Source organism: Acomys minous, assembly GCF_964271855.1.
Source record: "Acomys minous genome assembly, chromosome: 4".
In the NCBI taxonomy this organism is placed as follows: Eukaryota; Metazoa; Chordata; class Mammalia; order Rodentia; family Muridae; genus Acomys; species Acomys minous.
Genome location: NC_140486.1, coordinates 89,961,865 through 89,986,099, shown reverse-complemented (window position 1 = coordinate 89,986,099; position 24,235 = coordinate 89,961,865). Strand labels below are relative to the sequence as shown.

At 45.5% G+C, this 24,235-nt stretch overlaps 1 long non-coding RNA gene across 1 annotated transcript in view; it reads right to left on the bottom strand.

The window, feature by feature from the left end:
* LOC311596463 overlaps positions 1–23,065 on the bottom strand; it is a 23,137-nt gene extending 72 nt beyond the window's left edge. The window contains exons 1-2 of the long non-coding RNA XR_014778853.1: positions 22,538–23,065; positions 376–556 (exon numbers count right to left, since the gene is read on the bottom strand). This is a non-coding gene — a long non-coding RNA (uncharacterized lncRNA). The remainder of the gene's footprint in view (positions 1–375; positions 557–22,537) is intronic.
* Between the last annotated feature and the right edge of the window lie 1,170 nt (positions 23,066–24,235).

Genomic DNA, 24,235 nt, shown 5'->3' with positions numbered 1-24,235 from the left:
AGAGCTGCTTGGCTTGGTATACAGCTCTGAGGTTGGAGTTCTGTTCCTTTGGTCTCTTGATTCTGAGCAGGCTCTTTACCCTTGCACCAGCCCCCTTGGCTGATGCTCTTTACATTCGGTTACCTTTACCCAATATCCTTGGGGATTATTTATTTATTTGGAGTGGACCTTGCTATGCAGCCTAGGTTAGCCCAGACCTTGAGATCTCCCTTCCTCACCCTCCCAAAGGCTGGGTTTACAGGTGTGTACCACCACATCTGGTTTATATCACCCCCTCCCCCCTTTTTTTGAGACAGGGTTTCTCTGTGTAGCTCTGGCTGTCCTGGATCTACTTTGTAGACGAGGCTGGCCTTGAACTCATAGAGACTGGCCTACCTCTGGCTCCCTGAGTGCTGGGATTACAGGCGTGTGCCACTGCACCCGGCTTTATTCTTCTTCTTAAGCCCCTTTCCATATTGTTTTTCTCCTCACTAGAAATCGCAGGTTCAGATCTTGTACCTAGCTGGCTCCATGTCTCGTTTCTGTATCTTGCATTATGTTCAAATAGCAGCAGCCTCTGAGGGGAAAGAGAGGAAGGGCAGGTGAATGGAGGGGCAGAGACACCATAGGGGATATGCTTTGTTCCTGGTCTTTCCCAGGTGCTGCCTTTGGTCCCAGCGAACAGAACAGCGTAGAGTGTGTGTGGCAGGAAAGGGTGAGGGTTAGGGTTACGGTCAGGATAAGCCTAACTTGCTGCAGAGAAGACGTGGGGTGGTGCTCAAGTCCAGGTTAAGGCACCTAGACTTATTTTGTATTTGTCTGTTTGATTCTACTCTACTTCATTTGTAAACTGTATTTTATCATTTCACATGCGCGGGCATTTTGCCTGCATGCACATCCCTGCACCACGTGCATGCCTGGTGCCTTTGGAGGTCAGAAGAGGGCACTGGGTCCCTTGAAACGACAGTTACAGGTGACATGTATGTGGTGCCTGGAATCAAACTTGGGTCCTCTGCGAGAGCAACCTGTGCCTGTCCCTGCTGAGCTGTCTCTCTCCAGACCCCTTGATTCTATCTTAAATGGGGTGTTACATTTCCTTTATTGTACTAAATCAACTGAGATAATCCATGTGGAAAGGAATTTGCTCTGCCTCACAGATCTAGAGGTCTCAGACCAGAGTTCTCATTGCTTTGGCCTATTGTAAGTGTCAGAGTGTAAGACTGAGGGAGAGGGCCCTCGTTGCATGCCTATGGGCAGAAAGAGGCGGAAAGTCTTGTGTATAATAATCCCCCCTCAGTCAGTTCTAGAACCTTCTCATCGTGCCAATCTGAGGTGTGAGCCCTTACTTAATACGTGGGCCTTCAGCACACAGCCCAGACTGAAGCTACACCAAGTGGCATTTAAAACGTAAATAATTTCTGTCTGTCCTTGGTTATTTAGAAATAGAATTTTCACATTTTGGTTTCTCTTCAATGACCTCGCTAAGTGTTTTTGCTTTAATAATTTTAATGACTAGTAAATATATTGTAATAAACATACAGTAATTGTCTTCATGTAAAATCTGTTGGATCTTTAGGTCAATAATTATATTAACTACCAGTAATGAGTGACAGTTTAATTTATTCTTTTTTGAACTTTAATAACAATTCTCACTGAATAAATATTTATTTTTTCCCTTTAATCATGTGTTGAGTAAACATGGTAGAATGGTAACTGTCACATTAATTTTAAGTGTGGTGTTTCTATAGTTTACGGTGGTACAGTTTATGCCAACCAGAGAAGTCCACTTTCCTTCCTAGTTTGTATATTTTTTTTCTGTGAATGATGTTAAGGTTTGTTAAAAATATTTTGTCTTGTAGGCAAATTTATGTTTTCTTATTTAATTTTTAATGTGATGAGTTTATTTATATACAAATATTTACTTCTCTTGTCTGCTCATCTATTCAAACATTATTTTTATTTTTAAAGTAAGGATTTATTTATTTATTTTGGTACATGAATGCCTTATCTGCATGTACACCCGCAGGCAAGAAGAGGGCATTAGATCACATTATAGATGGTTGTGAGCCACCATGTGGCTGCTGGGTTTTGAACTCTGGACCTCTGGAAGAGCAATCAGTGTTCTTAACCACTGAGCCATCTCTCCAGCCTTTATTTTTATTTTTTAAAATATTTATTTTGACTTTATGTGTATGTGTGCTTGCTTACGTGTACATATGTATGCCATGTGCATGCAGTGCTCATGCAGTCTACAAGAGGACTTACAGCTAGCTGTGAGCACCATGTGGGTGCTGAGAATTGAAGCTGAGTCCCCTGAGGCAACAGCAGGTGTCATTAACCACTGGCTCATCTCTCTAGCTGCTTCAGCTTATTTTTTTTTAAATCAACATACATTATTTGTTGTAGAAAGTGATGAGTTTCATGTTAACACCTTTATTTATCTTTAAAAAGACAGATCTCAACCTCAGTTTTTGCAGATAAGAAAGTAGGGGGTCAGAGATGTAAACTGATTAGCTCAGGGCACACAGCTGTGTGCTATGTTTAAATTCTGAGCTCAACTCTGATCCATTCTCAAGGGTCTGCTCACACACATTGTCACACAAAGTATGTGCCCTTCCAGGGAAGGGCCAGCACACTGTTCCAAGATCAGAAGAGATATGAGAGTGTGCACGTGTGTGTTTGTGTGTGTGTGTTTTCAGGGTTGGGGGGGCACTTTGGGTGAGTCTTAATAGTGTAAAGTAAACTTTAGCATCAGTGCTTTTGGAATGGTATTGTGGAATGAGAAAAAGGGAATAGAAAATGTTAAAAAGAAAAAGAGAAAAAAATGACAAAGCAAAGAAAGCAAAGCCTGGCCTGCACTTCTTTGAGAGGAAGTTCCAAGCTTTCTGGGAGTCTTGTGCTGGGGAGCTCTGGGGTTGGGCTGTCTGGTTGACTGGCTGAGCCTGCTGTCGCTGCTCTAAAGCCTCCAGGATGGGTGGAGCAGATGCTGGCTAGATAGCTTTGTCCCTTGGAGATACCCATCCATTTCTTCTTGTCCAGTACTCCGAAGGGACAGTAAAGATATTTATTCGAGAGAGACAGGGAACACACATCTACTTAGGAAGTTTACTCTGCAGACTTGGCTCACACAGTTATGGAGGATGTTTGCCATCTCTAAGCTGGAGATTCAAGAAAGCCAGTGGCAAAATGGAGTTGGAGTCTGATGTCTAAGAACCAGGGAGCTGATGGTGTAAGCTAGGACCAGCAGGAGATGCAGTGGAATGCTTTGGGTCAGGATGAAGCATCAGGAAAAAAAGGGGGATAACGTCCTCTTTCTGCTGTCCCCCCATATGTGTGTGTTTCTGTGTGTGTGCATGTGCATGTGCACACATGGGTACATATTAGGATCAAACCCAGGTCTTGTGTATGCTAGGCAATCACTCTGTTTTTGATCTATGTGAGTCCATAGTCCCCATTTGCTCTCTTTTGACCCTCAGCAGGTCTAAACAGGCCACCGGGGAGGGGGAAGGGAGCCTACTTTGCTGAGCCCATCCATTTCCACCTGACCACCAATTTGTCTTCCATCACAGGAGACAATCAAGCATGAACAAAAAGCTGGGGAAAGCATGAATCTCCTGGAATAAAAGGTTGGACCTTTTCAAGGACCTTTGAGTGCTAATACTTTTGGGCTGTAGAGATAATTTTTCCATACTTTCAGTGTAAATATGAAGATTGAAAATAACAGTTAATCATTTCCCCAGTGTGTGTATGTCTGTATGTCTGTGTGCATATGTCTGTGTGTGTGTGTGCGTGCGTGCGCGTGCGTGCACACGCGTGCATGCACGCTCCCAAGCGTGCATGCGCATACAACCATAATTAAGCAAAACCTAACAGCATGAGTCTCACTCCTGTGTCGGAAGTCCCAGTCCTTCTTGAGCCATGCACGGCGACATATCTGAACAGTTAGCTCGCAATGAAAAGCTGACCTGCTGTCTGGGACACAGCCAGGCCATTGCCAGCGACCAACACCCCTCTGTCACAAACCCTCCTTCCTCGTTTTCCCATGATTTGGGAGATGGGTGATGGCATGAGGCAGGGCTAAGAACTGACCAGACAGAATGTCACCCTCAGAATGTGCTCTCTCCCCGTCTCGTGCCTCTCAGTCTTTGTAAGCGACAATTTGACAGCAGCTGCCTGATAACCCTACAAATCTCAAACTTGCTAGTAAGCAAAAGAAATATATAAATAAATAGAAAAACCCATCATCAGCTCCTGGCCTCCTGACCCAGTCTTGAAATGTGTTACAAGTATGCTGACGCTGGGGTTGCCGGAGCTAACCGTGAACGCTGTTACCCTGGCGGCTCACACCTGGGCCGGCTGGGCTGACCTCCACACTAAGGTGCTTCCCAGCCACCCCCGGGGCTCCGATCTCATGACACCCCCAGAGCGACACTAGGATCAGGGGAGGGTAAACACAGGCGAGAGAAGTCTGTCTCCATCTAATGGCTACTTTAGATGTGTGATAATAATGACAAAGTCCTAATTGTACCTGGAGTCTCCTACTTATGGAGGACCACAGAGAACATACCAGAAGCTCCCACCCTATTACTCATCATCTGGAGCTGATGGGCATTCGTTTTGATTTAGTAAGACAACCAAGAGGGAGGACGATAGACAGGACAAGACGACCAGGACAATAGTTGCTCTCAAACCTGGCTGATGTCAGAATTGCCTCAGGGAACTTTAAAATAATATTTTATTAATCCTTTGAGAATTCCACATATATATGCAATTTATTTGCATCATAACTATCCTCCATGCAACCCGCCCCCCCCGCCAGTTATTTCCAGATTCACACTCCTACCCCCATGCGCCTTCATGTCCTCCTCTTAAAATGATGTCTTAAATAACCCACCCAGTCCAATTTATGCTGCCTGTATATACATGGGTGTGGAAAATCCTTCAAGTGATGTCTGTATATTAAGGGCCACACCCTTAAAAGAAAACCACCTCTCCCTTAGAAGCCGTCACCTATCAGTGGCTCTTGAGCTGGGGCGAGGGCTTGTAGAATAGTCTAGGCCAGCCCTACTAAAAATATTGAAAAAAAATTTCCAAGAACTGAATTGAGGGGAAATATTAAAACTTAAAGATCTCAGAATCTCTGGAATTGGGATTTTTGTCACTCATTTTTAAAGAGCATTTCAAGGTGACTCTGTAACCCTAGCCTTGAACACAGACACCCTTGAGACAGGCTGAGGGCCAGCCTCTGTCACACTCACAATGCATTGTGTAACCAAAGGGAGTGAGTGTCCTGTTCATCCCAGTACTGTTGTTTTCCTTGCCTCATCTGTCGCATTTGGCCTCCTGGACCATCAGAAGGAAGATAGACCTGTGGTTAATACAATGCTTGCCCAGTGCAGGCACTTTACACACATTAGCTTAATGTGGGCCTTCGTACTAGCCTACGAAGTGGATACAATTAATCTAATTTTACATATGAGAAATAACGTAAGCCCTCTCCCAAGGGAGAGGAATTTACCAAAAACCATGAGGGTAGAGAGGATGGCTCGGAGCCTGAGTCCACTGTAGCAAAACCGTAATTGCCTGTTGCCTGTGCTGTGTGAATGCAAAGTGCCTTGGGTCTTTTTGAAGAACACCTCTGCCAAATCAGGGCCTACATAACACGGCCTTGAGATTTGTATCTGCTCTAGGTAAGAAATCATATTTGTCATGGTGGCTGTAGTGGGGCCTCTCCTTGTGGACTCTGTGGGGGGTCTATAGTTAGTCTTTGGGATCCGTCAGGGTCTTGGGGGACTGGAATGCTATCTCCCATCCTTTAGCCTTGGATTTTCCACAGCAGATACATAAGGTGAGCTGCATACCTAATTAAAAGCGTCTAACAGTCACATAACAAAGTGAAGAGACAGGAAGTTAATTTCAGTGGTGTGTTTTATCTAAGTCAATCTGTTAAATGTTTCTTCAATGGTTCTTTTTCTGGAGCTAGGGTCTGGTATCGAACTCCCGAGTTCAAGCGATTTCTGGCTTCCACCTCCCAATTAGCTGGAACCACAGATGCACATCGCCACACTCAGTTCTATTAAAGCATTTTAATATATAATAGTATCAAACGTTACTGACATATTTTACAATTTTAGGGGTTAATAAGCATTTATAGTTATAGTAAATTCCAATTCTGGTGTTAACATCTTAACCTATATTTAGATTCCATACATTTAAGGCTACAACACTAGACATACATGACTAAGTTACTTTAAATCTACTCAAAGCCTTCTAAGACCCAAATCATGCATGTTTAAAATAATTTTTAAATGAAAGAAAATCAGCTCCTTGGTTACACCAGCAGCATTTCAAGTCCTCTGTGACCCTGTGTGGCCCGACTATCAGCAGCTGCGTGACTGTAGATCTTTGAGAGAGACCCTCTCTTTGTTGTTAGCCCCGGGCCTCTTTTGATTTTATTTCTTATCATCATCTCTGGGAGATAGCAGGCAGAAGCTTTCCCTCAGACCCTAGACACAATGTAGGGGTTGTGCTGGCTCCCAACTGTCTGTCTTTATTGTATACTCAGGGGCTGAGGAAACTGTGTGGACCCTAAGTGTCGCTGGACCCACAGTGAGCCGGACACTATCCACCGAGTCCATGAAGAACACAGCTCTGGGGGAAAGCACTGTAGGGATATCTGTGCCCAAGTGCACTGTGTCCACACTGGACCTTAAAATCGGCAGGCGTCCTTTCACCTCACTTCACACTGGGGAGGCTGGATCTGCGGTGGCTTTTCCTGCTGTCAGCTTTGGCCTAGCGGAGCTGCTGTTTGTTCTTGGGTGGTCCTAGAGCCTTTGCCAGCACATTTGAAATTCGGGGTTTTTTTTTGTTACTTTTTGTATGTCTATTATAGTACCTCCATGTTCCTGACATTTTTTATTGTGTGTGTGCGCATATGCATATGCATGCATGCATGTGCGTGCGTGTGTGTGTGTGTGTGTGTGTGTGTGTGTACTAAGTGTGTAGGTATGAGTGCACAGAGGCCAGAGGAGGCCGTCATGTGACCTGCTCTGTCATTTTCTACCTTCTCCCCCTGAGTTGGCATCTCCTATCGAACTGGAGCTAGACTGGTGGCCAGCAAGCCCGAGTGACCCTCTTGTCTGCTTCCTACAGCACTGATGTGCGGGTGTGCAGCCACTGGTGGCGTTTTGTGTGGGGCCTGGGGTTACAACTGACATCGGCACGCTTGCATGGCAAATGCTCCTATTCTCTTCATCGTCCAAGCCTCTACTTTCTGGATGTTTTCATCTTTTCCCACCAGCAGCCACGATTTCCATCTTGATTAGCATGTACACATATCGCCTCTTCCATTTTATTCTTATTATTTTGGTTTTTTGAGATAGCATCTCTCTGTGTAGCCCTGGCTGTCCTGGACTCTCTTTGTAGATCAGGCTGGCCTCGCACTCACAGTGATCCACCTGCCTCTGCCTTATGAGTGCTGGGATTAAAGGCGTGTGCCACCATGCCCGACACCTCTTCCATTCTTTTAGGAACCACCTAGGTGTGAGCTTATGCCACCTACTAGGGTTCCTGTTCCAGTATCGCATTTTTACCCTGGAAGAAGATTCTCAAGCTGACACTCTTATTTCTCTAGCATATTATTCCAGCCTACTAAGGAAGCGCCTTCAAAATATAAGTCCATACGTGCCGTTCTATGTCTACTGCTGCTTGCTGGCTAGATCTTGGAGACTTTTAGCTTTACACTTTCATTTTCTCTCCTGGTAGATGTGACCTGGCCTGGCCTGAGTTGTACTAAAACTTAACTAACCTTAGTTATAGGATCATTCATTCACCAGGAAGGAAAGTGGGAGATCCTGAGTGGGACACTTGGGGCCTTGTATGGGAGCACTCAGGTGTCAGGCAGAGGCAGAACGCTGTTTCTTCCCAGGGAGGGAGGACCCCCTCTGTAGGCTCAGAAGGTTTGGTGGGGTGAAGAAGCCTTTCCTAGCTCTTGGGTCAGGGTCTTGTTTTTCACCAAGCCTAGCCCTGAGCTTAGTAACGTAGATATTTCATATTTAGGAGTTTTAACTGTGGGCCCAGCTACTCTGGCAGCAGCGTCTCGGCCCTAGTCTTCAGTTTCTTTGATCTTCCAACACAGGAGATGAAGGACTGTTTATTTATGTTGCTATCTAGAGGCATCTGGCATCCACACCAGCTCTTAGATGGGTTTAATCTTCTCAGCTTTTTCCCACGTCCCGCCCTACCAAGGGTATTAGAGAGGCCGAGTGAGGGATATTCCACATCTTTTATAATTTCTATTGCAGCCATATTTCTCCAATGCTTGATTTATGGTGCCACTGAAAACATCTAGGACGCATCCCAGAATTTTATCAGCAGCTGTTTTAATAACCGGGCTGGGCTATTTTGCCAGGGACTAAGAGTTCCTGTGGTCTCGTTGCCAGCCAGAGGGAAGTGTGATGCTCTGAAACCCCATCAGCTTCCCTACTTTCTCTGACAAGCGATGGATGCATTGCCCTGGAGACTGGCTCTGAGATGGTGCTCAGCAAGAAGGCGCTCTATCAGGGAAACCCTTAGGGACGGAAGGGGAGGTGGCAGAGTACACAGAGGTACTCTGAACTCTTGGAGCTAAGGAGACTTTTCAGGAGTATACAAAGCTGGGATGTAATGACCAGGCCACTACATTCCTGAATTGTCCAGCAATTGGATGAAGGACTAGTCAATAGCATTTCTACTAAGTTCTTCATGGGAGGGGTTTTAAGTCGGGCAACTCAATGTCTACCACAAAATCCACTGATCCTTAAATTATTCTAAATGAAGAAGGAAGATATGCTTCTGTATAATTACATATCCACTGGAGTCAACGGCTTCCAGGATCAGAACTGGTTGTGTATTTCTGTTTGCTGCTAAATGTTGACTTTTTTTTTTAAGGCAACAGACATTATGTTATATGTTCTGTACGCTTGGTCTTGAGTAAATAGCTGAATGTTTAGGCTCAGACAATAGAAGATATGTAAGACTTGTCCAGCGTTGGATATTGAAGTTTTATGATTAGCTTTTTGGATGGCCAGAGAGATGTTTTGGAGTGAAACTGTTGGTCATGAGAGTCCAAGCCTGAACTAGAATTCTCCTCTCCATTAGCAATTCTGGCAAATTAATTCTGCCAGTTTAAACGAGGGCTTGCTAAGTGCTGGCTACGATTCTGGATGCGAAGAGAACCATATGGTGACCAAGAGGCCATCTTGTCCTAACAGGCTGATAACGTGGAAGATAAGGACTCCAAGAGCTGGGGTTGAATCAGGCCACACTTTAAGATACATCAGTAGACTTTGTCCCCTCAGCAGAGCATCTCCAGGCTGACTCTCATCCCGTGAATTAAGAGCAGGTTGGGGATATAGGCTACTAGGCCAAAGTCAGTGGAAGGGCTAAGTGCTATTGATAAAGACACATAACCTGATGTCACCACTATTACCTGCTCAAGGAGTCCAAGCCTGCCTAGTAAGTATCCATATGCTGGTATGCACTGTAGGGTTTACACATGATGGGCTATGTGTGCACTGTTCAATAGAACTGCCATCAGACACACATGGCTACTTAAATAGCAACTAAAATTAGCTATTGTTAGACAGAATTACAAATTCAGTGTCTCACCTGACTAGTTAAGTACATAATAGTTGACACGTGACTAAGGATTACATTGCTATGATTCCACTACTGGACAGGACAAGTTTGCCACCATGCCTGGCTCTTTATTTGTCTTCTACCTATTTTGACTGCTAGAACTACAGCAGCCAGTAGGAGAACGCCTGCTGAGAAGACCATCGCTTACGAGCGCAGAGAGGACAGAGAAATGTGATGTTGATATGGAACATTTGCATTTCTGCAGAAAGTTCTACTGAATGTCAACGGCTTAGATTATCACCGACTCAGACCATTAGAGCAGAAAATGCCTTCTTTATTTATTAAGTAGGGATGCTGGGACCTGTGAAGCGACTAGGACTGGGATCAACAGAGTCTCAGATCAATGATTCTTTGTTGCAGGCTTCTTTCTGCTCATAGATCTGTGAGTTTTCTTCAATGTTGCAAGAAACTATAGAACTCTGTTATCTATCTATCCATCTATCTATCTATTTATCTATCATCATCATCTATAAATCAATCTATCTATGTATCTATCATCTATTTATCAAGCTATGTATCTATCATATATGTATGATGTATCATCTACCTACCTATGTATCATCTATCTATCCATCTATCCATGTGTGTGCGTATGTATGTATATATGTATGTATGTATGTGTATATATCATCTATTTATCTATCTGTCTATCTATCTATCTATCTATCATTTATCTATGTATCTATCATCTATCTATCTATCTATCTATCATCTCTCTATCCATATATCCATCTTTACTTGTATCCTTCAGTCTGTCTATCCATCCTTTCCCATCCTCCAGCATACTCTACATTAGCTCCCCCCCCCCCCCCCAGTGATAGTGTTTCGCTGTGTAGCTCAGGCTGGACTCAGCATCCTGAGGGCTAGGCTTGTAGAAACTGTGTCAATAATCTTACTACTGCCTTCACCCTGGAGTTAAATAGTAGCTACTATTGGATGAAAATAGAAAAGAAATAAGAAGGAAAGGACATGACTGGTCCTGGGTATGGTGGAGGAGAAAGCTTATTGTAGGTAAAAAGGAGAACACTGTCAGAGGCACACCCATCTGGGAGGCCCGGAGTGCTCATGACCCTGAGCCGTTGGGGAGACGGGAGAAGGAGAAGGGAAGATGGAAACCAGGTACAGTAGTCAAGAGGATAAAAGGTTAAAAAAAAGGGGAGGGAGGGGGTAAAATGGTCAGATTATATAGAGAAGAGCCTCTGGCAGAGGGGCGGGCCAGTTTTTGAGCTGGAGAGTTTGAGGCAGAGGGCAGGGTATGCCAGCCACACCCTGTAACAGGTAGAGGCTGAGGGATGCTGGGAGGACCTGGTGGCTAGGACTGCTTTGCTAGGTAGGTAAGCACCTCAGCTGGCTCCAGAGAAAAACTGTGAACACGTCTCCTTCTTTGCCTTCGCTCTCTACTCCTGTTGTTCAAGCGACTTCTTCTCCAGCCTTTCCTTAAACCATGTATCCCCAGCACCGGATTACACAGGTGCAGGGAGAGCCCCTAAACCATGTATCCCCAGCACCGGATTACACAGGTGCAGGGAGAGCCCCTAAACCATGTATCCCCAGCACCGGATTACACAGGTGCAGGGAGAGCCCCTAAACCATGTATCCCCAGCACCAGATTACACAGGTACAGGGAGAGCCTGGAAGCAGGCAGTCAGTGCCACCATCTAGCTATGGGTGGCTTCTGGGACCCTACTGTCTCCAATAAGCTTTGTGGAGAGATGCTCCATGGCTATTTCAGGTCACTGCTGGGTGTTGGGTGTGAGGATACCTTCTGTCTTCACTCCTGCAGGGAGTGCATGCTGACATTATGCACGGAGGCTAGCCTACATGCCTCTGCTTGACTTTCTACAAGGAAACCTGAGGAATGGAACTGAGTGGGGTCTTAAAGAGAGCACTTACCCAACAGGGGTGGGGGAGTTAGGCTGTGTTCCCATCCCCTCCTCCCACAGCAGAGAATGCTTTGTTGGGCTAACAGTTACATTGGACTAAAAGCTATGACAATATGCAATTAATAAAGCATTTCCTTGTAACAGATAATAGTCAAAACATCTTGAAGCCCATTCACAGGGACAACTTTAGAGGAAGCCTCAGCTGCCCACACACACACCGAACACTGTCATTAAGGCCTCTCGGGATGACAGCAGCTATAGTTCATTATCCTGGGTGGTGGTACTCTAGTCTTTAAATTTTCTTTTGGAAAAAAAAAACAACAATGTCTTTTGAAACTTAATTTGCAACACAACACAGGCAAATAAAAGGAACGGGACATGGTCTGGTATTTCATGAAGGAGCCCAAGCGAAGAGGGGGCTGTGTGCAATTTCTGACAGCAGAGTGATTTATTTAAAAAAACAAAACAAAACAAAAAAACCACAAGCCATCCTTTACAGCAACTGGATACTTACAAACAGCCAGCTGAGCCCATGCTTTTTTTTTTTTTCCAGTAGAATCTGGAAAATGAAGTCCTATCTTTACTTGTGGGTAAACATGTCCAGACACATATTTTGAGTTTCTTGTTTCTTTCTCAATGATGAAAACAGGCCTAGCTCTTTCATTTTAGTTGGCATCAGGCGTCGCAGTTGGTCTAGCCCCTAGTCACCCAACTTTCTTATGCTGTAGCTCTATTTTTGTTCAGGGTTACCTCGTGCCTAATTAAAAACATCTTCCTTCCTGTGTGGGTACCCTTCTCAGGTCTGGGTCTTACGTGACCCAGTCTTGGCCAATGAGAGGTAAGAAGAACCTACCGAGTGGGTTTCTGGAACCGACAGGTACAGTATTTGTACTATAGTATTGGCCACCATGGACTTTTGTTCATTTTTTCTCCTTTCTCCTGCCTCTTGCTGGAGACACAGGACAGTTGGCCATGAGGATGAGGCAGTTAGCCTGCAGCTCCTCTAGGTGCTAGAGCTAGGGTTCAATGGGATGGTTTCTAGTATCAATGGAAGATAAAATAGACATTAAGGTAAGATTGTACCCTGATTTTTGTACCCAGAGCTCTACCCTGGGGAGTGAGTGGGTGCCAGGTGAGGCACGGGACTAGTTTGAATGATGAAAATAAATAAATAAATAAATAAATAAATAAATAAATAAATGCCAACCCAAACCCAGATGATATGGAACTGTCCAATTGACAAAGTCAATGACTACTGCAGCAGGGATGCTTCTCACTCTGTTTAGTTCTGAGCCCCATTTCTTAATTGAGTTATTTGGTTTGGCAGTGTTTAATTTCTTGAGTTCTTTATATACTTCGGATATTAGACCTTTGTCAGATATAGGGTTGGTGAAGATATTTTCCCAGTCTGTAGGCTGTTGCTTTTTTCCGGATGCTTCTCTCTCAATACTGTCTTCGCATGGGAAATGTGAAAACAAAATGACCACTTGCTCACTTGTGGGATACCACAAGTGTGGATTTACCTCTCGGAAGCCTCTAGGGGGCGCTGGCTTGTTCAGATGAGGCTGAGCACAGCTTGGATGTGACTGCAGGGAACATGTGAGCCTTGGCCCAGAAGGGCTGTTTTGAGGATGGCTGAATTGTTACCGCTGCTCTAGGGAGTGGCTTTGACAGCTCAAACCAGGGGAAGAAGTGCTCGGATTAGACGCAGGAGCTCCTTGGGCGCTTGGCCAGCAGGCACGGGCATGACTGACTTGGGCGCCTCTTTGGTGGCATACAGAGGCTGTTCTATTGGGATCCAGTGAGGGGTCTGGAGAGTCTTTCCTGTCATGTGATTCTCAGAATAAAGGGCTAAATGCTTTTTAAAAGCCATGATACATGGGTTTTGTGTGTCTTGTGTTTTGTCTACGTGTGTGTCTACGCACCATTTGTGTGCAGTGCCCACAGAGGCCAGAAGAGGGTGTTGAATTATATGTAATCACAGTTCTGTGGTGCTGGGAACTGAAGCTGGGTTTTCTGTAAGGGCAGAAAGTACTCTTAACTGATAAGTTACCTCTCCACCTAACAGAAAACAAAATTATCTTATCTCACTTTATGTGCATGAGTGTTTCGTCTGTCTTTATGCATGTGCACCACATGCATGCCTGGCACCTTGGCAGTCTGCAGAGGGGGCCAGATCCCCTGGAACTGGAGGTATGAGGGTTTTGAGTTGGCATGTGAGTGCTGGACACTGACTCCGGATCCACTCGAAGAGCAACAACTGCTCTTAACCCCTGAGTCATCATCTCCTCAGGCCCTGACAGCCATCAGATCTCAGGTACCGCTCATCTGGGGGAGCAGTGTCTGAGTGCTGAACCTTATGCCCAGGATTTTGTGGGTCAGGAGTTTGGGTGGGGCTCATTGAGAATGGTTTAGTTCTGTTCTGCAATTACAGGGAGGGCTCACTTGGTTGGACATAGCTGGGGTAGTTCAGTGGGGTGCATGTATCTGTGAATTTGACACTTGGGTTTCTCAGGTGTCCTTCCTTCCTTCCTTCCTTCCTTCCTTCCTTCCTTCCTTCCTTCTCTCCCCCCTCCCACTCTCTCTCTTCTTGTTTAATGTCATGTCTGCTCCTACTAGGGTTGAAATGTACATTATGACGTTTTCATTTCTGTTCTGGTGGTGTCCAAGTTGTAATGCTTGGAAACCTTATAGGCTGGGTTGTCACAGTTCTATCCAACCTCCGTGTATTTGCGTCTGTAATTTGGGCTCCCTTACCAGATGACTGTCACAGAGTAGCATCTTTCTTAGGTGCTGGCTTCTCCAAGGCGGAGCCCTCTGAGAGGCACGGTAGGAGCTGTTAGCCTCTATGGCCTCATCTTGGAAGTGCTAGACCACCCCTGCTACCGAGAGCTATTGGTCAAGCAATAGACTTCTAGTCACGCCTAGCTCAGGAATGGAAAATGCGCCTCATCCCTTTGATGGGAGAAGAAGGAAAGATTTTTGTGGTCACTTTTAAACTAGGGCAGGTGTCTCAATGCTTGGCTTTTAAGGCACTGACTTTTAGCTGCAAGCTCGCTTGGTTCCCACCTGGCCTCCGAAGACCAGTGCTTGGGGCCACTCCTTTAACTCTGACCAGCATTCAGAGAGCATTAGAGGTGAACTGACACGGCCGAACCAATGCCAGGTAGAGAATGTAAGGCTACAATGTAACTGCCCGTAAAACTATGAACACAAAACAATACACTACAATTACCCTGCATGTGGCTCTAGTATTAATGCCTTTCATTTGTATGGGGATGAACTACTGAGATCTTTCTCCAAACTCAGGAAGAAGTCACAGGAAAATGCTCTGACTTGGTCCTCTCATTGCCAGACACCCCTCACCCTGCCCCCGTGCCCCGCCCCCTACCCATCCCCACCCTAACATCCGACTCTCATGTCGTTTCTTCTTTGTGATTCCTATTATTTTGTGTGGGATGAGTCACGTTTGGCTTAAAAATAAAGAGAGCTACAAGAATGCTCAATTTCGGCCCTACTACATTATTTGAAGATTCTACAAACATATTTATATATTTTTTTGATATTCAAAAATGTTTATGTGTGTGGGTGTTTTGCTTGCATGTATGTCTGTGCACCACATGGATGCTTGGTCCAGACTGAGGCTAGAATAAGGGATTGGATTCCCTGGAAGTGGAGTCCCAGATGACTGGGAGCTGCCACGTGTGCTGGGAACCCAATGCAGGTCCTCTGAAGGAGCAGCCAGTGCTCTTAACCACCGAGCCATCTCTCCAGCCCGCATGCGTACATATTTAATTTTTAAAAGTTATGGAAACTTACAGAGACTATATGGTCAACACCCACAGTCACAGTTCTCTAGCATTTACATATCAACAAGCCAATCTATTTTATGGAAGGTTTTTAAATGAAAGAAATAAAACATTACAGGGAAAGTGAATTATTCTTTGATAGAGTTTTTCTCTCCCACACCCCAGAGGCAGCCACTATCATGAATTTTGTGGGTAGGATGCTATTTTCAGTAGTGTTTTCATCAGTAGTGTTTTACAGGCAGCTCTGCCTTTCCCTGTTTCTAATTTACTGCTGCAAGTGAAATCCAAGGCAGCTAGCCCTCTCAAAATTCTCTCCTCTCTGTCTCTCCCTCCCTCTCTCTCCTGTCTCCTCACTCTCTCTCTTCTCAGACTGCCCATCCACTCATAGAAGGAAGATAATTGTTGAGGATTCAGTGGAAGATACATGTCTGGGAGGAGGTACCCCAGAACACTTCCTCATCTGAAGGGAAACTGTGCCATATCCCTTTCTGTACTGCTCAAGACCTTCTTCACCATGAATGTTGTCGCTTGTGATTCTGTACGGAACAGCTTCGAGGCCATCGCACTTGTGCCCTTTGAGCTCTGGGAACAGAAGCCCCAGGGCTTTGTCAGAGCAGTGCAAATGCCCCGCCCTGGCCAGTGCTTCACTGTCAATGCTGTCTCCTCTCGTTCCCACCGAGGCAAGTGGCTGGTTTACAGCTCAGGACTTGTAGTGATTCTCAACTCTCAGACGTCATGCCCTGCTCTGTATCATTTAAGCTGCTTTCTATCCTCAAACATTAGACTCAGAGGGTCAAAATATCACTCATTTGCACTTAGAGGAAGCAAACATCCCAAATAGGTAAAACCATAGAGAAAGAAGTCTTGGCAGCTGCTGGGGGCTGGGACAGTAGGAAGCGACCACACAGCGGGTGATAGAAATGTCCTAGAGATTACATGGGCTTGTGTTGCACACCAGTGTGGACATGCATCTATGCCACTTAGTTGTAGACTTTAAGTGATAAACTTATGTCACATTAATTTCATTAAAAAAAAACCGAGAAAGTACATTTTCAGAATTCTCTGACTCCTAACACCATGCATAAAGGGCTGGTATTTATGTGTAAGTCTATATGGAGATTTAGGTTTGAATAAATTATGAGCAATTTAAAATAGGATTCTCCGGCATTGGACATTTAGAAGCTGGGCAGCATTTTGCCATTTGGAGACAATCCCCTGCATCACACAAGATCTATCTAGACTCTGCACGTTTATAGAACGTACCCTACAGGTGTGAGGGTCATGTTGACAACTTTGGTGCAGTGGTGCGACTGTGACGTTGCCTCTCTAGTTGCTGTTCCAGTCCCTACCTGTTTTAGCTAGTGATCATGGGCCACCTTAGTGTCTGGCTCCAGGAATGATAAAAGGGCATCTTTTGTGAGACCTGCAGTGTCATGCTAAAATATTAAATGCTTTCCTCATTCTAAAAGAGAAAGCCTAGTACATATCTCCCAGGTGGACAATCTTAGCACTGTTAGCAGACACGGGCTCGGGACGGTGCTACGGTTTGTTTTTGTTTTTGTAGGCACTAGCAGCCAAACCCACAGTGCTTCAATATGCTCTTGCCTTGGCTGCCTTTCCTGAGCTTTGGGAGATGTGCTACTGCTAATGCTATTGTATGGCCTTTTAGAAACCACTTTCTCTGCTCTTCCTGGTTCACTCCCTGTATGTGCTGCTCTTGCCAGCCCTCCCCTGGCGTCACTCACAAGACATCCTATGGACAGTTTATATCTAGTGATGTCACTCTGCTAAATCCACAGACCCCTGCCACCCCCACCCCGGGGAAGAAGTATCTCGAGAGGTGCCTTTTAGAGCTTCTAAAGCGAGAGTGGTGGGAGTGAGACACACCAGAGGCAGGGAGGGCTTGGCCAAGGCAGGTCAGAGCCTCTTCTTAAGAGCTCACTCCTACACAATGCATTCCTGGGAAGGGCTGCTCCTACATGGGCTGAACAGGGGCACTGTCTGTACTGCCTTGGGCACATAGCAGCCTTGTGCTGCTGTCCTGAGATCAGGTCAAGGAGACCCTGGGTGATGGAAAGCATCCAGAATGGAAGAGAGGTTGGGGATACAGGACCCCAAGGTTGCCCCAGAGCTGCCTAGAGGAGCGTAAAGGAGGAAACTGGAGAGCTTACTCAGGGATCTGTGAGTGATTTCCTCTGTCTGTCAAAATTAATGCTCGTCTCAGATGTTTTTTTTTTTTTTTTGCTCCGAGCCCAACTTTCTGCCTCTCCCCATCATTTTCTTCAGATGTTTACCAGGAGCTCCAGGCCAGCCACGTGGCGGCGGCCTCATTTGTTTTTATTTAGTTTCTATGAATGCGAGCTGTTTTTGCACACAAAAAAAGAACCAACTGAACGTTAACCACTAAACCACCCAAAGCCTTCCACGTGCAAGCTCGGTCTTGCATGCCTCCTGTGCTCCCTGTGGGGTTCAGCCATGTTCTCCTGGACTGTGCACACATCTTGCTGCCCACGTGGAGCTCCTTGATGAGGACACATCCCAGGCATCCCGACTGCTTCTATCGCACGTTGTCTGCCGGACACTCAGTTCTCTCTCATCTACATTGTTTTTCTATTAAAACAATGCATTCTTTTTCTATCATGATTTCATTATATAGTCTTCCTAATTGGAATTACCACGTTAAAGGTCTGAACTCTGTTGTTCTGTCCAGTGGTTCTTAGATTTTTTTTTCCAGACAGATGCATCTGTCAACGCCCTCAGCAAGCTGGAGGATCTTTCTTATCATCATCAGATTATTCACTGAGATGAAATATTTCCTGGACACCTAGTGTGAGTAAGCATAGTGTCAGATCCCAAGGAAATAGTGATACACCAGACGTGGGCACTTGAGCCTTGCATTATGTCACTTTCAGCTTTGCAGGTAGTTTCTCCAAATAAGGTTCCTGGCTCACTTGGGGGAGGGCACTTAGTAAAAATGTCAATTCCAAGAACTTAGTCCCATTTCCTGGACCAGAACCATCAGATGCTCAAGAACATGTATTTCCAGTAACATTCCCTGAATATACACTGTGATCAGAGCACTACTAAGCAAATGGTTACTCTAAATTCCCTCCCTCTTAGCAAGAGTCAGGATGATGCATAAGGACTTGGTATGCTGGCCCTTCTAGGACAGGGAATGCCAGAGCCATGTAAACTTTCCTGCTACAATGGTACCTTCTCTAGGACACAGCAAAGCCACCAGGTTCAGGCCAGGCTGCAGACAACAAGCATATGGCTGAATTGGCTTTTGCTACAGTTAAGCGGATTCTCGTCCCATCGTCATCATCGTGGGCAGAGCCCCCTGGGCCACAGAGCAGGATAAACACTTATTCTGGTGTCAAGAGCTCTGTTCCAAATTAGTTGAGAGGGGTTGAGCAGCCCCGGAGAGGGGGGCAGCATGTGGCTTTGCTCAGGGAGGGAACTGTGTGTGAGGCACACATGCCTACCCGTTCTCTTCCTGCCATGCCAGCAAGTCTGATGCCATACACAAGGCATGATGGAGAGATGGCATTGTCTGAGGAAACCTGCTCACCCAGATAGGGACCTGTTTAGATGTTCTCCCCCGCCCCCATGAAGGGGAGCTGGTCCAGATTTGTGGGAGTGACTTGAGTGTGTCCTGAGCAGATGGGCAGGGCTAATTGCAAACAGTGGCCTCAGGACAGAGGAGATACAACCCCCAACAACTGTCAGATGAGTGCTCCCAGGAACCCTGCCAGGTATGTGACAGCCAGTTGTCCAAAACTGAGGTGCGTTTAGTTTGCCTCTTCAGATGCTGGATCTCGGGGACTTGTGCCTTCAGCGGTGCAATCCTGCATTTCTTCCCCAGGCTCTTCAATTGGCCAGATGCACACACTTGAGGTTGCTGCTACTGTGGTATTCTGGGCTCTTGGTGGGCTGAGCTTTTGTTTATTTCTATATTTGGACCTTTTTGGGGGTGGTGGTGGCATAGCCTTGCAACCAAACCCAAAGAAGGCAAATGTGTTGTTACATTGCTCTCATAGATGCCGATGTCCCCTCTGTGTGGCTTATAGCAAGCCAAGTTTCTAAATTCACTCAGGGAGGCAGTCAGGATTGCAAGTCTTCCCATCCAGGCCCGAGTCACCACACGCAGTACAGTTTGGAAATTCACCATGTGTGGTTCTCTTTCGTAATTCAGGAAAATGAACATCAATCCTGTTCCCCCCTCCCCCTTCTAGCCTGACCCCGTGGTGCCTGATCATTTAAGAGCAAAATAGCTGACCCAGTATACACTGCAGTCTTCAAATAGCAGAGTGGCTCTGGGGTGAGCACAGAGGTGAAGCCCTTGGACCTCTCTTCCCAACGTGCAATTCCCAAGGGCTTTGATTTGCTTCTATCATCTAATCAAGGACATTATTATGTTTTTTTCCCACCTACTGGGGGTATTGGGAGGGGGTATAACTTAGGGAAGACCATGTCAGTGCTGGAGGAAGTATCTCTGACCTCATTTATATGAACTCAAAACTGCTTGCCATCTGTGCCGCAAACTAGAGGGTGTGCCTGTGTGCCTGTGTGTGTGCTTGCGTGTGCATGTGTGTACGAGTGTTTCCTCAGAGAAGGCATTGATAAGATGAAGGTTAAGGAGCAGAAAGCTGAAAGAGAAACAACTTGGGAGGAACATCTATTGATCAGCAGCAAAGCCGAATCTGGTCTCTGTTTTAAGTGGGATCATTAATCACGCAGCATCCAAGAGAGAATGAAGACGAGGAACGCTACCCACCCTCAAAGCTCCCACTGTCGCCTTTCACAGCGACGCAGTTTCTCACGCAGAAAAATCTGTTTTCGGTTTGACTGGAAAACTGCCCCTCGAGTCATAAGTGTCTCTATATTTGTAAGGCTCTTCATAGTTGACAAAGCATTTTGCAATTTTTTTTTCCATCTGCTTCCATCTACAGGGATGGAGTGAGTCACCCGAGGCCCCACACAAGCTAGACACAAGCAAGCTAGATTGGGGCCCCTCAGGATACACATGCAGTTCAGGGTGGCTGCCTCTCCGAGGACCAAGGGTGTCACCGTGTGGAGAAGCTGTTTGAACTCACACCAGGAAAGGGTGATCTTTTTTACATCAAGCCTGTCATTAGTCCTAGGAAAAGGCCCAGCCTCTGGGTTTCTCCTGGACTGAGGTGCTTAAAAGATGGGCCTTAAGATGAGCAAGCACAGATGGCCAAGTGACATTTATATTCCGTGGACAATGAAAGCGTGCAGACATTGAAGCAACAAAAGATGGAGTCCTGGTTTAGTGTGCTCTCCATCATGCTGTGCATCAAAGCTGGGGCCTTGTGGGTACTAGACGTGTGCTCTGTCTTTGGGCTACATCCTTAGCCTTGGCACAGGGCTTAGAAAAAACCATTTATCTGACTCATTATCCTCAGGAGCAGTTGGGTCTCTCTCTCTCTCTCTCTCTCTCTTCCAAAGATGGGCCCTACCCCCCAGTTCTTGTTACCTCTACACGCAGTTGAAAAAGACCCAGGTCAATGCCAAAAGCCAAGAGTTGGCAGGCTTGCATTGGCATGGGCACTTAGGGCTTTTCAGAGTTACTGCCATGTCTGGGACACTCAGGTCATCCTCATAATTCTAGAAACTAATTATATTAATATTCATGGAGAGCAAGAGCCTTTATAAAGTGGGTTCAGTGCTTGCTTCATTGTTTCAGGGCACTTTGATATTAAATGAATAAGTAATGTGAATTACATCTAAATGAAATAAGCACGTCAGCATTGTTCTTTTTAAGTCAACAACTGGAGCTTTTTAAAAACACTCATTATTAAAGGCTGCAGATGTATTTTCTTCTCCTACGCTTCAACCGGGAACGCAACACTGATTTACCAGTATCTGAGCCATGCTATTGGTGCTTTCCTTACACCTGGTCCACTCTTATCACCTCTGGAAATAGGTGAACACTTAATATTGCTGAAGTATTACCCCAGGCAAACTTGTCATTTCTTTGTGCCTTTTGTAAACAATTATGCAGTTGTGTCTGCCATCTTCCCCATATTTTCCTAAAGAAAATATGAGAGCTGAGCTGAGTGACTAAACCAGAGCAAAGCGTGACACCTTGTCTCTTCTCCCGGGTCTACATTCGCCACCACGCTCCTCAGAGGCAGCTAACCACACAGGGCGTACAGTGCTTGACTGTACCATGTGTGAGGCGAACTTCACTTCGTAACGTTGACTTCCCCACTGTTACCACTGACAGGGTAGGCCTCCGTGGGAGGGGCAGCCCCCCTTCACACACAATCAGCACCAGCTGTAGTCCAATTAAACTCAACAGTGAACAGGTGTTCACAGTAATGACTTCCACACAAAAGCACGCTTCCATTTAATACCCTTTACATCCGACACACTAACAGCCCCAATGAAAGAGGGTGCAGCAAAGGAGTTGGAATTCAGTGGAGGAGAAAGAGCAACCCCAAAACTCCTTTACAATCAGCGGCAGAAGCCCCAATTAGCCTCAACATCTCACAGGTGTCCGAAGGAGCTTTATGCGGAACCTACTCAAATTAATCATCCGTTAAGAACTTCTCTGAAAACATTTTCAAAACTTTTTCATATCCAGGGAACTCACTCATGCTACCACCCCATGGCTGTTATTGCCAGTATTTAGTGGCTTTCAGGAGACTACCCTGCCAGGTATAATTGGACAGGATTATTAATGAAAGTCGTGGAAATTCCTGAAATACATCGCACCCACTGCATTTCCCCCGCATCCTTTCACATCTGGGGCAGGTGCTCCATTTGAGACCAAGAAACTTAGAGAGCACTTGGGGGGAATGGATGCTTGGAGTGTCATCACTGAACAATTAATGAGGGCCACTATGACCTTCCTTGAAAGGGAGTCATTGGCGGAGCCCATGTGCCATTTCCACTAAAACCGCTTTAGGGGTGTGTTTCAGGTCAGAACCCACTCAGAGACCATTTCAGGAGGTCTTCCCGGGGTGGATCAATAGTGACTAAGTTTCAGGGGACTTGGGTGAGTGAGTATTCTGTCTCCAGTGTCTCTCACTGCATGGTCAGTAGCACTAACGGTGCCACTGGAGTTTGTATTATAAGGACTGGCCCTTCTGAGGGAGGCTGAGGGAAGGCATCAGTGGTGTGAGACAGAGAACTTCAGTCAGCAGGTGAGCCCCTCACCTGCTCATGCTACAAAGGCCCATTTTTTTCTCTTCTCAAGAACAACTTGATACCTCATGCCAGAAGGAAACCTGTGTCAAACTCAATTCCAGATGTGGAGCAGATGGCATCCGTGGTGTGGATATCAACTGGCATCACCATCTGTGGTGGTTTGTTTAGGTATGCCCCTATGGATTCATGTGTTTGAATGCTTGGCTAATAGGGAGTGGCACTATTAGGAGGTATGGCCTTGTTGGAGGAAGTGTGTCACTGTGGAGGTAGACTTTGAGGTCATATGTGCTCAAGCTACACCCAGTGTGACACACAGTCTCCTTTTTCTGTCTGAGGATCAAGATGTAGAACTCTCAGCTCCATCTCCAGCACCATGTCTGCCTGCATGCTGCCATGCTTCCCGACATGATAACAGACTAAGCCTCTGAAACTGTAAGGCAGCCACAATTAAATGTTTTCCTTTATAAGGGTTGCCATGGTCATGGTGTCTCTTCACAGCAATAAACCCTAAGACACTGTGTTAGAAAACTAGTGGCTTTTCAAAACTGAAACAGGGGCCATAGCTGAGCAACTCTGTTCCCACTAACTGTCTCAGCCAGAGTGAGATGACCCCAGTGATCTCTATGCCTGGGATTGTGACCCTCTAGAATACCCATTGTGAAGTGATCTGTTGCTAACCAATAGAATATAACGACTGGGGTGCACTACCACTTGCATGGCTGTGCTAAAAAAACAAAACAAAACAAACAAACAAAACAACCTGTAACTTTGCTAGTAGAATCCATAGCTCTAGGGTATCTGTGCTTTGATGCTGGCACTCACAGGGATATGGTTGCCTCTGACCAACATCCAGCCAGGAGCTGACTCTATATGAAGCAAATCATCCCCCTAAGTTGAGCCTTCATATATACATATATTTATACACACACACACACAGACACACACACACATACAGACACACAGACACACACACAGACACACACACACACAGACACACAGACACAGACACACACAGACACACAGACACACACACACACAGACACACACACACACACACACACAGACACACACACACACACACACAGACACACACACAGACACACACACATACAGACACACACAGACACACACACACACAGACACACACACACACACACACATATATATATATGAAAAAATATGTGGACATAAAGTTAGGAGGGAAATGTGTTAGGGGGAGTAGGAGAAGGGCAATGAAGGATAGATATCAAATACATTGTATACTTGTGTGATCCTCAAATAACAAATAAAATATCCTATGTAAAAAAGAAAACCTTAGAATAGCATAAGCATCTCTATAGATACATTTTCCCTTTAGATATATTCTTATAGTCGAAACTAAAGTTGATAAATAAATTGCTTTTTGCTTTTGTTTTTGTTTTTGTTTTTACAAGACAGACTTTCTCTGTAAAACAGCCCTGGCTGATGTGGGACTCATAGACTAGGATGGACTGGAACTCACAGAGATCTGCCTTTTGAGGGCTGGGATTAAGGTGTGTACCACCACACCTGGCCACATAAATTGAATTCTTTAACTCCAGGGGGGGAAAAAGCAAAAAAAAAAAAATCCTTTAAGTAGACTCGGCTAAGATGTTTTTGAAATGCTGACCCATAATAAGATGAGATAACAAATATGTGCTATTTACAGTGTTGTGGAAATTAGTTATG